General features: G+C 35.2%; 1 long non-coding RNA gene across 1 annotated transcript; it reads left to right on the top strand.

Annotated features, from left to right (window-relative positions):
* The first annotated feature begins 2,520 nt into the window (after positions 1-2,520).
* LOC110447115 lies at positions 2,521-12,628 on the top strand. Its single transcript, XR_002462558.1, has 3 exons — positions 2,521-2,764; positions 2,903-3,042; positions 10,354-12,628. It is a non-coding gene; the product is annotated as an uncharacterized LOC110447115 (long non-coding RNA).
* Positions 12,629-13,996: the final 1,368 nt, after the last annotated feature.

The raw sequence follows: 13,996 nt of genomic DNA, 5'->3' as shown, positions 1-13,996 counted from the left end.
AAATGTAACACTTGTAATTAAAAGAAGCTTGTTGGATATACGTTAAGAGAAGCCCAGAATGCCCCAAAGGGTAAATTTTGTTTTTAACGTAATGGGCTTTGGAAATCCTTCGATATGGGGTAGGTGTGGGAAGGAACCTCTCCTATTAAGTGTTAAATTTATCGGAACAACGTACATCTTTGAACGTGTATGTAATTATTTCACATAGTGTAATTATTTATATATTGCAATCATGTGATAATCAATGTTGACCAACAAAAATGTCTTTTAAAACACGACTTTATTAAACGAGAATAATTTGATATACACACGTTTGTTGCAATAACTGAATCATTGACCTTTATACTCTTGTTAAACTGATATCGTTTATACAGATACTAGACTCGATTGACCCCTTGCCCTGACACATATCTCAGGACAAAAATGTAACTTTCTTTTTAAGGGGGAGGGGACCAATCGATTATCTGTAGCACACTCCTTGTCAGAATTGGGTATGTGTAGGACAACATACGACGGTCCTCATTACTTTTACCAGGACACTTGCAGGACAATGACCTTTTATTATGTGTTAGCTTTTTCTGACGACCCTCTGTCTCGTCACGTGACCTATCAATCATCATTTGGACCGCTGAGGGGACTATTGGACCGAAATAAAACAAAAAGGAGCAGTTCTCGAATAAGTGTGTAGCGAGGGTACGCCCCACTGCAAGCACGGTACCTGGTATTGCTGAGCCGAGCAGTATTATAACGTCAGACCTACCGGGTATGATGGATGGAAACCCGAGGTGTACCGGATAAACAGTAACACAATACAAAAATGGAACGTTTGTTGTGTAGTTTGAACTGACTATGATAAATATCAACTTGTGGTCCGGGCGTTGTTTGACTCGACAGTTGTCACTAGCGGTAACATTAGTACTTTTGTGAGAAATGTTGTTTCAGGGTAAACTCCGTACTTCAGTACGTACGCTATATGCGTATCTTGTAGAGAAAACTTTTGGAGTTAATATTTTCTTAACAGAAAAAATCAATAAAACATTATGGTGGATAATCTATAAATAGGTAATATCCGCGTGCTATGTATTACCTTTACAGTACGAATATCAATTAGATTCGCATTTGGCCACATAGCAGATATTTGTAGAAAACAGTATTTAGCAGAGAGGGATTTTCCATACTTAAATAACCATCTATACGATATAATTAGGAATGCCGTTAACTAATGAAAACTATCTGTGTTGCGTGCAACCACAATACACTGACGTGACGTCAAACTACAGGGCCAGTTAAACATTAATTTGTGAAAGTAAGACGGCCCGATACACGCCCGAAATCTCAAAATAAAAAGTCGGTTCCTTTCCATTTATCTCACGGGCTCTGATTAACAGCCGTTACAGCTGAACAAATGCTTGTCGTACTAGACACAGTAAACTAGAGTTAGAAATCTAGGCATCTCGTACGTTTTCCTTGCTTGACGGGACAACACTCATCACACACATGCATGAAGACTGACAGTTTCAGGAACCTCTGGAAAAAAAGCAGCAACTTGGATTAAAGTTATTTTTTGTTACAGCTTTCTATGGCTGTTACGACAGAGACACTCTCCAAGATGTGTCGAGAAACTCCACAACATTTCTTATCATCACCGTAACCAACAGGACACAAACACAAGTATTGTTAGGCCATACCGTTTCTGTCTACAGCATCTCTCCAATATCTCTCCTACTTTCACGGGGTGTGTTCTGTAATGAAAATACGAAACTAACGTTTACACCTAGAGCTCTACATCCTGTCTCTAAGTAACATGTTTTTTCAGTCGACCAATGTTGTAAGGATTTCCTAGGTGAAACATTGAATGTCTGTAATTGTAGCTGAGGCAGCAATACTTGAAAGAAAGTGTATGATTGTGTTACCAATTGGTCACAATACAGTGCTGTAATACTAAATAAATAATTACATACTATTTATGATGTTTTGACCACGAGTCAGTGGCACTTGGTTCCAACACAGAGGCACAGCATGTGATTCGTTCCTAGACAGTGACCTCCTCATTTGATTTGAAGTTGCAAAATTCACAAACAAACAAATTTAAGTTTTAAATGCGCAATGCTTTGATCATTGCTACATATAACATGCAAGAGCGGTCATATTAGTAAAAGCACTAATTTCATCTCCCATACGGTCTATTTTTAACTAGAACCTTAGACATATGTTTTAAACATGACTGTTGACCTCTGTCTGCAGTACGTTAGAGCAATGACGTCACTCTGGTAAAACGATGCATGCTTTACAAACGTTTGATTGGTGCTTGTTGGATGAAGTGTAAAAGCATGAAAGAGCTCTCATTAGGACCCAAGTACTACCCAATTACGTTTCCCGCATCAAACAAATGAAACGAATTTGTTATTTATTAGCTTTCTATTGCATTACAATTTACGTAATATAAATATGTATATATGCCTAGTTTACGTTAGACGTGTGAATGGCATTTACACAATCAACAAAGTTACGCCCTCTCGTAAAACAATCCTTCACGTTACTGCTGTCTAGTGTGATCCACCGGCCGTGTCTGTCATATAGTTCAGGAATGCACGACGGCGCCTGCACCAGGCGTGCACGTGGAGACCCAGAGAATGTGTAGAACGTAATTGCATTGTTGTGTAGTAATGAGGTGGCTATCTTCGATGTACATTCACGAACCGTATATTCTTCGTATGTCTCCCGTAATACTGTTGGATGTTAACCATCTTGGAAACATTATAACGTAAGGTGAAATATTATTGATTACATTGTACGTAATAAATATATTAATGATAAATGCAAACTTTGTAATATGTCATTGGACAATATGCTATCTCCTTGGTTTAATTGGATCGATGTTTTATTTTGTTATGTTCATTAGTGAGCCTTCTAGGTTTCTTGTCAAACCCCGGTTGTTCGTAACAAGGATCTGACATGGCTTTGGATTTGACTCAGATTAACATGGGACATGGCGGGTATCGTCGATGAAACAAAGCACAGTAAACCTTCTGGAACACTAGGGTATGTATTCATGAAACTATTTTCATGCTCAAACTCAAACTCTGTGCTCAAATCCAATGTCTTATTGCAGTCATAAATTTAAAAAAATGCTGATTTTGAATAATTTTGATGAGACTTCAAGCCGAATACTGTTTTAAATGTTTACTTTTCTTTCTTTTTAGCGAGTCGTATGAGTTTAGCGAGTTACAAGAACGCGACTGCTTAAATAAATGTGTATGTACATGGGGAAGCAGTAATTTATTCCTGATAGATTTCGGATAATTGAAAAACAAGGTGTAAAACTTAAGTGGTTTTAAGTCTATCCCCAAGTATACATATACGGCGTGTTTCATGACCATCGGATAAGCTGAAGGTAAACGTAATGTGACAAGTGGGTGAGCTCGAGAGACGTGTACCGTTAGCGTTTGTTTGTAAGTTGATATATGTGTCCTTGTAATGTCAGAATGAAACGTTACATGCAGACGATCTGATTGTATTTGGGAACTGGTTAGGATTTATGTCATATTTGCCGACCTGCTACGGGTATGATCCCGAAGTCCTAGGCCTGGTTTGTAGTTGGTATCTTACCCGGCAACCACCTGCAGATTTATCAAATCAAATTTCTATTACATAATATTGACATGCAAGTATATTAAGGCGACCCTTAACTTATTGCTACGCATGGGTGTTATTCGAAGATGTGTAACGGTTTGTTTAACTTTTGTTATTAGTTTAAAAAAAAATCATTGTAATGAAGCAGACGTTACACATAGCAAGTACAAGGTAGAGTAAAGGACAATCAGTACGATACATACAATATATAGTTAACGGAATATATGTGTAGGTAGCATGAGCAAAACACTTTGATTGTCCAACATGTGTTCCAGTGCAATCTACTATCACACTTACTTGTTCGGGGAGTCGACGTATACACCTGCGATGACAGAGTCCCCTAACCCGTTTCTGATAAGTAGCGAGTGACTTCAGAGCTGTAGGAATACCTCTGTTTACAGGCTAAAGTTCTAGGAATACTTTCTGTATACAGGCTGCAGTTCTAGGAATACTTTCTGTATACAGGCTGTAGTTCTAGGAATATTTTCTGTATACAGGCTAAAGTTCTAGGAATACTTTCTGTATACATGCTGTAGTTAAAGGAATACTTCTGTATACAGGCTGAAGTTCTAGGAATACTTTCTGTATACAGGGTGTAGTTCTATGAATACTTCCTGTATACAGGCTGTAGTTCTAGGAAAACTCTCTGTATACAGGCTGTAGTTCTAGGAATACTTTCTGTATACAGGCTGTAGTTCTAGGAATACTCTCTCTATACAGGCTGTAGTTCTAGGAATACTTTCTGTATACAGGCTGTAGTTCTATGAATACTTCCTGTTTACAGGCTGAAGTTCTAGGAATACTTTCTGTATACAGGCTGTAGTTCTATGAATACTTTCTGTATATAGGCTGAAGTTCTAGGAATACTTCCTGTATACAGGCTGTAGTTCTAGGAATATTTTCTGTATACAGGCTAAAGTTCTAGGAATACTCTCTGTATACATGCTGTAGTTCTAGGAATACTTTCTGTATACAGGCTGTAGTTCTAGGAATATTTTCTGTATAAAGGCTAAAGTTCTAGGAATACTCTCTGTATACATGCTGTAGTTCTAGGAATACTTTCTGTATACAGGCTGTAGTTCAATGAATACTTTCTGTATATAGGCTGAAAGTTCTATGAATACTTTCTGTATATATGCTGAAGTTCTATGAATACTTTCTGTATATATGCTGAAGTTCTATGAATACTTTCTGTATATATGCTCAAGTTCTAGGAATACTACCTGTATACAGGCTGTAGTTCTATGAATACTCTCTGTATACAGGCTGTAGTTCTAGGAATACTTTCTGTTTACAGGCTGTAGTTCTAGGAATACTTTCTGTATATAGGCTGAAGTTCTAGGAATACTTTCTGTATACAGGCTGTAGTTCTAGAAATACTTTGTTTCTTATTCATATATATATTTTTTGTACTGTACGATGTTTTGTCACAAGGGAGGGCTGTGGAATGATGTAATTCTATTTTGAATTCCATTGTTTAGAATATCGAGAACAGATACAAATAAGCATAGGATTTTTTTTATTGAGACAATTTCCGGTTGCTGTTGTTGCCCTTTTGTGTGGTTCCATTTAGAAACCCGCTAGTGTAAATCTATTGTCAGACAGTATTTCCGTTTGTTTGTCCTATACTTGTCATTGTTTATGCAACATTTTGTAGAAACATCTGATGTAACACTCAGTAACCGCCATACTTTTGATGTAATACCATGTGCCGAACTATTTAAGTGTCATCATATTACGACGGGAAGATATCTAAAGGAAATGCTTGTTCCTGAGCTAAGTGCTATATGATTGCGAAATTAATAATTATTTTGTATGGCCTTGCTTTTTTAGATTTCTATATCCATTGTCCTGTCTAACAGTGTTGGCCTTTAGGAACGTAATGCTTGCTGAATGAGTTTCTTCCTTCTCTTTTTAACGTTATTTTGACGCCAGGATTTGATATCAAGGTAAATAACGCAATGGTGAAAAGCGGTAATTTTGTTTCACTGTAGACTATAGGCAGATTAAGTGGTCACATACACCCAGTCCTTCATATTTTCGAACAAACATTGCATTAGTTGAGGATTCTTCATTTATCAATCTTTCAATCATTTTTCCTTTCTTCTCCAGAGTTGACAATTCCTTATTTTCTCACGAGCTGTTAATCGCTTTCTCTCGCGAGATATCATTCACACTTTCACACGAACTGACAATCACTCTTTCTCGCGAGCTAACAATCACTTTTCTCGCGAGCTGTTAATCGCTTTTTTCTCGCAATGTGTTAATCGCCTTTTTCGCAAGCTGTCATTCACTTTTTCTCTCACGAGCTGTCATTCACTCTTTATTCTCGCGAGCTGGCATTCGCGAGCTGGCATTCACTCTTTTTATTCTCGCGACCTGGCATTCACTCTTTCACACGACCTGACAATCACTTTTTCTCGCGAGCTGTTAAAAATCACTCTGTATACAGCACCAGCTCTCTATAGCACCAATTCAATGTACAGTACTAACTTTCCCATAGCCCTAGAATATGATATGCTTCTGGTTTATTGTTTTGAAAGAAAAACATGGCTTCTCATATAATTCCTACATACTAAACCTTTCATTGTGATATTTCTTTATATATATGTATTTGTAAATCTCTATCTCAATCTAATGTTTGACTTTCAATAAGTTATATTGGCTTCTCATATAATTCCTACATACTAAACCTTTCATGGTGATATTTCTTTATATATATATATATATATATATATAAAAAATCTCTATCACAATTTAATGTTTGAGTTTCAATAAGATATATTAAATTCATAAATGAAGAATTTGGAATTCTTGTTTCAAATTTAAATAAAAAAAAATAAAAAATAAAAAATGTTTGTTTTTGTTTACGTTGAGTTTATAATTGTTGGCATGTGATATATTACTTTTACCGAATGGTTGGCATGTGATATATTACTTTTACCGAATGGTTTGGGACCATAGGTCAGATTGATATAAATCATGGACAGCCCTACTTTTATAGTAACCATTGCTATCGACAATGTTGTTTAGGTAATAACAACCAAGTAAAAATAGGTTAACCTGTTTGTCTGTGTAATCATCCATAATTGCTGTAAATAATACACGAAGTGCCGCGGAATGCAAAAATATATTCATTGCTTTTGCTACAGTTGTTGGATGTTACACGTGAGCCGTTTACGTCACGGACAGAAAAACGTGCACGTGTTTCTCCACTCACTTAGATTGCGAGGAGTTTCATACAGGAACATTTTTTTCTCTCTCATCTGTCTGTCAAACAAATATTGCATGTCCTCTAATTCGTCAAACTTACACCCGTAACTTGACCGTCATCTATAACATCTTGACTTTTCGTTTGTTCTTCCTTGAACGTAATTTTGCGTATTTTTACATATTCGTCCTTTAATTTTATACTTTCCTTTCATCCGTTCGTACTTTATAAGTATGATTTCCCCTTGCTCATATATCCGTCCTTCAATTTTAAAAGGAGAGTGAAAGAAATTAATTTGCAGTTTATACGGAGGGACCCAAGGATCAAGACTCGCTTTAGTTACCACAAATTACAGCACACTCCTGCAATGTTATTAATACATCCTACTTTGTTCTGGACACTTATAATCATTATTTAAATTACAAATAGAAATATACAAATCGGGATAGTATATTATATATATCTTTAAGACAATTCAAGCAGACACAAGCATACCCGCCATTCAATCAGGGGAGTAGAGAGATAATGGGGAGAAACAAAAAGGAAGAAAAAAACCCCAAAAGTTTATCACCTTCTAGCCTTTAATGGCATTGCTGTCTTTTCACGACATGTGCTACATGATAATGCATAACAAGTGTGGGTAATGTAATTTTGTTTGAAAAGGTAACACAGTGATTGTTCCTCGTGTTTTTCAGTGCTCAAGGTCATAGTTAATTCAGGCTGCAACACGCATGCGTGAACGTTAATAGATACTGACTAGTAAAACAACACGTTATCAGTCACGTGTCTGTACCAACGAAAAAAACCTAGATATATGAATACCACCTATCAACAAGTGCCTTGCCCCGGATATTTATATATCTTACTATATCTAGCTAACCGAATTTTTAACATTGTTGTTTGCATGATTGTTTTGATTATCACCAATTAGACCTACGTAGCGGTTAACAAAGTTGTTTACCAAGTGTCTTGTTTGTGGTAACTTATATACAAGGTGACGTGGAATGCAGAAAAGAAACCCCTTGGCTACCATTATAGTACATCTATTGCTATGTAGCGTCACATTGAAACAGTCCTGGAAGATACGCGTAGGTCATTTACGTCAGAAACTGGTGAAAGACATTCGTAGGTGTTTCTCTAGTCACAAAGATACACTTGTAAAAATGGACCGTTCAGCATAGGAAATTTCTCCTATCTCATCCGTTCTTTATATACATACACTCAGTCTTCTCATTCGGTCGTCCTTACATAGTATCTGACCCATTAACGTAAACAAACACAAAACTATAGATAAACAAACACAAACACAAACAAACATAAAAACAAATACAGAATGTATGAACAAAACATAAACATACATATGTACAAACACAAACAAACAAAATCGACAATAACTTGCCCGTCTTTACAACAAAATAGATTTAACATATCTACGTCGGATTATTCTCAGAATTTTTCTCATCCTGGCTATTAATTTCACCAGAATATGTTGATTGCATTTTGATGAAGTTCAGTTAGATTTGAATAAAAAAAGCATGGTGGACAAAACGACGTCGTGGATGGTGAAGCTAAAGTTGTAATAGCAATATATTCTTATAAGACAGACGTGGTTAAATTCTTATTAGATTAACGTCATTTAAACAATAACTGGTTGTCTGGATGTAATTATATCAACAATAATTACATCCAGACAAGCAGGTATTGTTTATATTTACATATATGTTTTTTTTAAGACATATTCCTACAAAAAACATTTGCCCTGCCTCAAAATACATTTCAGGCGGCCATTTTGTTTGTTTACATATTCCTACACCTGAAACAGGCAGTTGTAATTATAGTCGAGTAGTTGTAATTATAGCTTATATAATTACACTTGCCCACTAACACTGTTGTTATGGGACGGCGCGGAAGCAATTGTAAATATATTGTTATAAACAGACGTTATATTGTAATAACACTGTCGTTAGATATTGTCAGCCTACCGCATTACGTCCCTTTGACGCGCCTCAAACACCACCACACTTGTGACAAAAGTTGCTGACGCGCGCAAGGTAGTTCCGGTATAACCAAGGTTCAGCGTCTACGTTGTGAGGGTGTCGACATCTTCATTGTGTCAATCTATAAATCTCGTTTTGATGACATATGATGATATCGGACCATCATAACGCGGGATTGCCATTCAATATCAAAGATTTCATGATGATCGAGCAGATAACTTTGACGATAAAGGTAAACTTCCTTATTCTATGAGGAAAGCTTCCACATTAAATTTCATTCTGTGAAATAAGCCTGTCTTTATATCAAGGTGCAAGTGTAACGTTATGGACACTATCCAGATACGTTTTTTCAGCAAAACAAAAACACTTTACTCCCACCGAGACTATTCTGCAAGAAACCCATGAATTTTATGTTATTGTCGTCAGATAACCAACAATTTTTCACCTCTTACAAAGTTACATATTTGTGTATATTGGCAGGTTTTTTTCGGGAATTTCATAAGTATATTTTGAATGATCGCACCTTTTTAAGAGAGAGAGAGAGAGAGAGAGAGAGGGGAGAAAGGGGGGGGGGGGAAAAAAAAAAAAAAAAAAGGGTTTACNTAAAAATGGTTTACCATTTACTGTCACAAGATAAGGAGATTATAGACTACATTTGTTAACAACAATTATTAAAATGTGTTCTCTTTTTTTAATAATTTGATAAAACATACAATTGTAATCCCAGTCAAAGTAAAATCATGCATAAGTTAACAAATCTAATTTTAGAATACTTTCACCTGTGTCTGACCCAATGATTACTACATGAAAATCAGACACTACTTTAGAGATTAGAATTATTTCTTGATATACTTTTAATTCCCTTTGTGAAAAACCCAACATCATGATAAATCCCTTTATATGGTTTCAAATTCTATCATTGTCAAGGGAGGAAAAAGATATTGTTTACTGTGCTCCAACTCTCCAGGAAAAAAATGTGAGGATGGTACAACTATAAAACCTCATTGCAATTCATCAGGTGACAGTGCTGATTAAAAAAACCCAAGATGATTGTGGATTCAAAAAATTAAACTTATGCGACCAGATACTCCAATTGGCTCAAACTCTAGACTTCGCAATTTACATTTTGAAAATAATATATGCTAACAAGGTATCTGACTACACCAAGGAAAATGGTCATTCTGAATTTGAGAACACTGAAAACATTCCCTGTGAGGATACATCATGTATATCTACTACTATTAGTTCCTTGTCTTAAAAGGAGAGGTCTGAAACACAGACTGACCCTATAGTTGGGGATTCTGTATATGTCTAGACATCAGATGTAAATGTAAAAGATGATGCTACACAGACACAATTCAATAACGCCAAATGTATGAAATCATCTGCATCACAGACAATTGTTCCTATTTTCAAACCAGAGATTATTGAAAACGATGATAAGACAAAATATTATACTGGTTATCCAAATTATGCAACATTTTTACTGTTTTTTTCAATACTTTTTGTAAGCATGGTGCAGAAAAGTTGACCTACTGGGAAGGGGGAAAAGAACTCCACTACCTGCAAAAGACAGAAAATATTTCCACCCAAAATTTGAGAAACCTGGGAAGAAAAGGAGCCTACGCCCAATTGATGAGTGTTGTGTTTGAAGTTGAAGCATGGTCTTCGGCAAAAAATTCTTGCAGATTTATTGAGTGTGTCTGTTATGACAGTTTGTTGGACCATAAAAACATGGATTCATTTTTTGTTTGATCACATGTAGTCACTTATCCCATGGCCATCAAGAGAACAAATTTAAGCAATTTACCTAAACATTTTACAGAAATGACTCAGGTTCGCATAGTTACAGATGCAACAGAATTCTTCTGCGAGAAACTGGGAAACATGGAGACTTAATTTCTTACATGGAGTGAACACAAACACCATAACACTTATACAGGTTTAATTGGAGTTGTACCCGATGGCCTAGTAACATTTGTGTCAAGGATTCGGGAAGGGCATACAATAAATAGACATATTGTGCAAAAAGATGGTGACCTCTTCTTACCAAAGTTAGAACCTGGAGATGTTATTCATGCAGACAAAGGCTTCACTGTTGGAGATTTACTTCCTGCACATATAGTACTAAATATGCCACCATTTGTATGATCTAGTTGTCAGATGAGTGTACAGGAGTTCTTTAAAACTCAACAAATAGCTGCTCCCAGGATTGTTGTTGAAATGAAAATGGAGTAAATCAAGAACTTCAGGATATTACAATCTGTGCTACCACTTGCTGAAGTTCATTTAGCTGAACAAACAATTATGATATGTTGTGCCATGAAAAATTTGTACGAGCTCTTACTGAGGTGAATTACACTGTCTGCAATGTCCTGTCCTTAAGATTTCTAGATTACTTCATATTACTGGATCATGTGTAAAATGTACATATAAATATACTGTACAGATATGAAACCAGTACACTACTGTAATGATTTTGTTTAACATAAATCACTTGAATATTTAAAATGGACAGATTTTCAGTTGACCCTTGACATTTAGTAATTTCAAATAATATTTTCCCTAAATCTGAAGAGTCAAAGACATTCTTAATAGAGATGTATTTGCAAACTCGAGAGTCAAAGCTCATTGTTTGGTGTACCGATGTCCTAGATGGCTCAGGTATATAATGTTAAATTAATTGTGTACAGTACATGTATGTACATTTGCATTCAATTAGACCGTGCGAATTAACTATAACAATGTTGACTTCTTTGTGATTTTTGTAATAGGTTTTGGGATGTTAAAATTTCAAAACACTTGATGGGTGTATTGTCTGTTTCAACAACTATTGGTAAAACTAATATGTATGTTTTTTTATAGAGTTAAAGTTACTAGGTATGCACAAAGGTTTGAAAAATGAAATAACTGATCAAGTATTTTCATACTTTGTTATATAGATATATTGAGAAGCAGGCCATATAAGAGAATGAATGATAATATCACAATTTTGATTTAATACGTTTTAGAAGTCAAAATTGAAAATGAAAATAGTTAAGCATCAATATTGAAGAACTGGACATATTTAAAAAAAAGAATTTTTGTCAAATGTTTATTTGAAAACAAGAAAACCTAAATGCATGTGTAACTCAGGTAGTTTCAGATATTGACAAACCGTTGTTTAATATTATTAGAGGGACACAGAACTTTGTATGTAATAACTTATGAATAACTTTTTCCTTATCATGTGCGATAGTCATATAAGGTATAGTGTTATTGTGTGTTATGACATGTGTAAAAAGTGTATAAATAACATCCATGATAGATTTTCATTTCACCAAATACATTTTAGAATATGAGTCAAGATATCTATAATCAAACTGTATCGTAGATAATTTCATTTCAAGATATTTATTATTTTTCATTCCGGACTCGGGGACCGCCCGCTTTTTTTGTGCTTTAGGCTCCGCCTTACTCACGTTTCCTATTGCTTCCGGTCTACCATCTTCATGGATGGAACTGTAAACACTGAACTGGTTTAATCTGTTTAAGATATAATCTTGTCAATGCGTAAGTGTTTCACGTATTATTCGTATATTTAGTATGTGCAGATCATTTTGAACGTTGCGTTAACACTTGAATATACGATGTAGAGTGTCACACGGCTTCCTTTTATTCGAATGTTGTTTACTCATTGTTGCTAATTTACGATAACATATATAGGAGGACCGTACTTGGTCATTTATTATGGCTGTTTATTTGTATTTGTTGTAGGTTGAAACTGAATAAACGTTTTACAACCTGACGAGTGAATTCATTTATGAGTTGACAATACACAAACTTAATTATGTTTTTATTCATTTAGTCATATTGATGTTATTTATTAGATATTTGATTACTGGACTCTTTCTTTTGTGTGACTTGGCCTACTTTTTGAGAACCAACTACATCTCTTAGAGAAGTTAGTGAGCTCATCAAAATGGATAATTTTATATTAAAGACAACTATGTTAACTGTGTGCATATTTCAAAGTTGATATGTGTATTTACTTGTACGTCACTATATGTTATGAATTGAGTTTAGACATCAATAAATACATGTATACACTTGACAAGTTGTACTTAGTTCAGATGTTTGAATGGAAAGAAAAGTGGACGACTCCTCTGGAACTCGTATGGCTGAACTGTACTCTACAGTTAAAATCACAGTTGCCAGTTGTTAAAAGTGCATCAGCTTCTCATAATTGTTCTGAGCAAGAATTGGGATGTATAACATTTGTCTATGGATAATTACAGTGAATCACACAGTTAAATACATCTTGACACGCATATATACTTTTCTGTTCAACAGGTAGTAATGATTCAATAAATATCTATTAACCTGGATATCAAAATATTTTCTTTCTCAGATCACAGTTTATTCTTTTACAAATGACTAAAATACACACACTTTACTGTCACAGTACATATAAACAAATATGTATGTTTAAAACTAAAAAATACCCCAAATTCACTTATTATTATAGCTTTATGCTGTGTAACCCATATCAGTTAAGCATAATATTTGTAACTAACCTCTGTGCTTTGTTACCCCCCTCCCCGCTCTCTCTCAAGTAAAAGTGCTAGAAGACCTTTAATTTGACTTCAGTATCCACGGTTATGTGCGTCGCCGACAAACACTATAGTACAGGTGTGTCACTTATGATTACGTAATAGGAAGATCACTCAGACACAGAACATATCCCTATGCCTTGGAGTAGAGGAATCCATTTCCCAAGTCGGTGTTTAGACAGTTAACTTACAGCACAGGGGTTCATTACAAATGTCTAAATACACATATGCTACTGATATGGATAACAACACAAAGTTTATGTGTGGTATGACCCATATCAGTACAGCATGACATATGTGTATTTCAGACATTTGTAACGAACCCCTGTGGTTACTGTACTGTACAGCAGGAGATTTTCTCAAAAAAAATGTTGACAGAGGTATCAAAACGATTATATGTCTACTTATACAAAGCGAATATATGCAACACAACACATTTAACCATATACACACAAACACCTACATGATGATAATTTAAACATAAACGTTATTAACAGTCACGCAATATTCGGATTGTTTACATTGGAGCTCAAACCGGAACTATCGTTGACAGACAAATTTAA

Source organism: Mizuhopecten yessoensis, unplaced genomic scaffold (assembly GCF_002113885.1).
Source record: "Mizuhopecten yessoensis strain PY_sf001 unplaced genomic scaffold, ASM211388v2 scaffold3229, whole genome shotgun sequence".
In the NCBI taxonomy this organism is placed as follows: Eukaryota; Metazoa; Mollusca; class Bivalvia; order Pectinida; family Pectinidae; genus Mizuhopecten; species Mizuhopecten yessoensis.
Note: the sequence above shows the minus strand (reverse complement) of the source record. Positions and strands in the feature narration are given on the sequence as shown.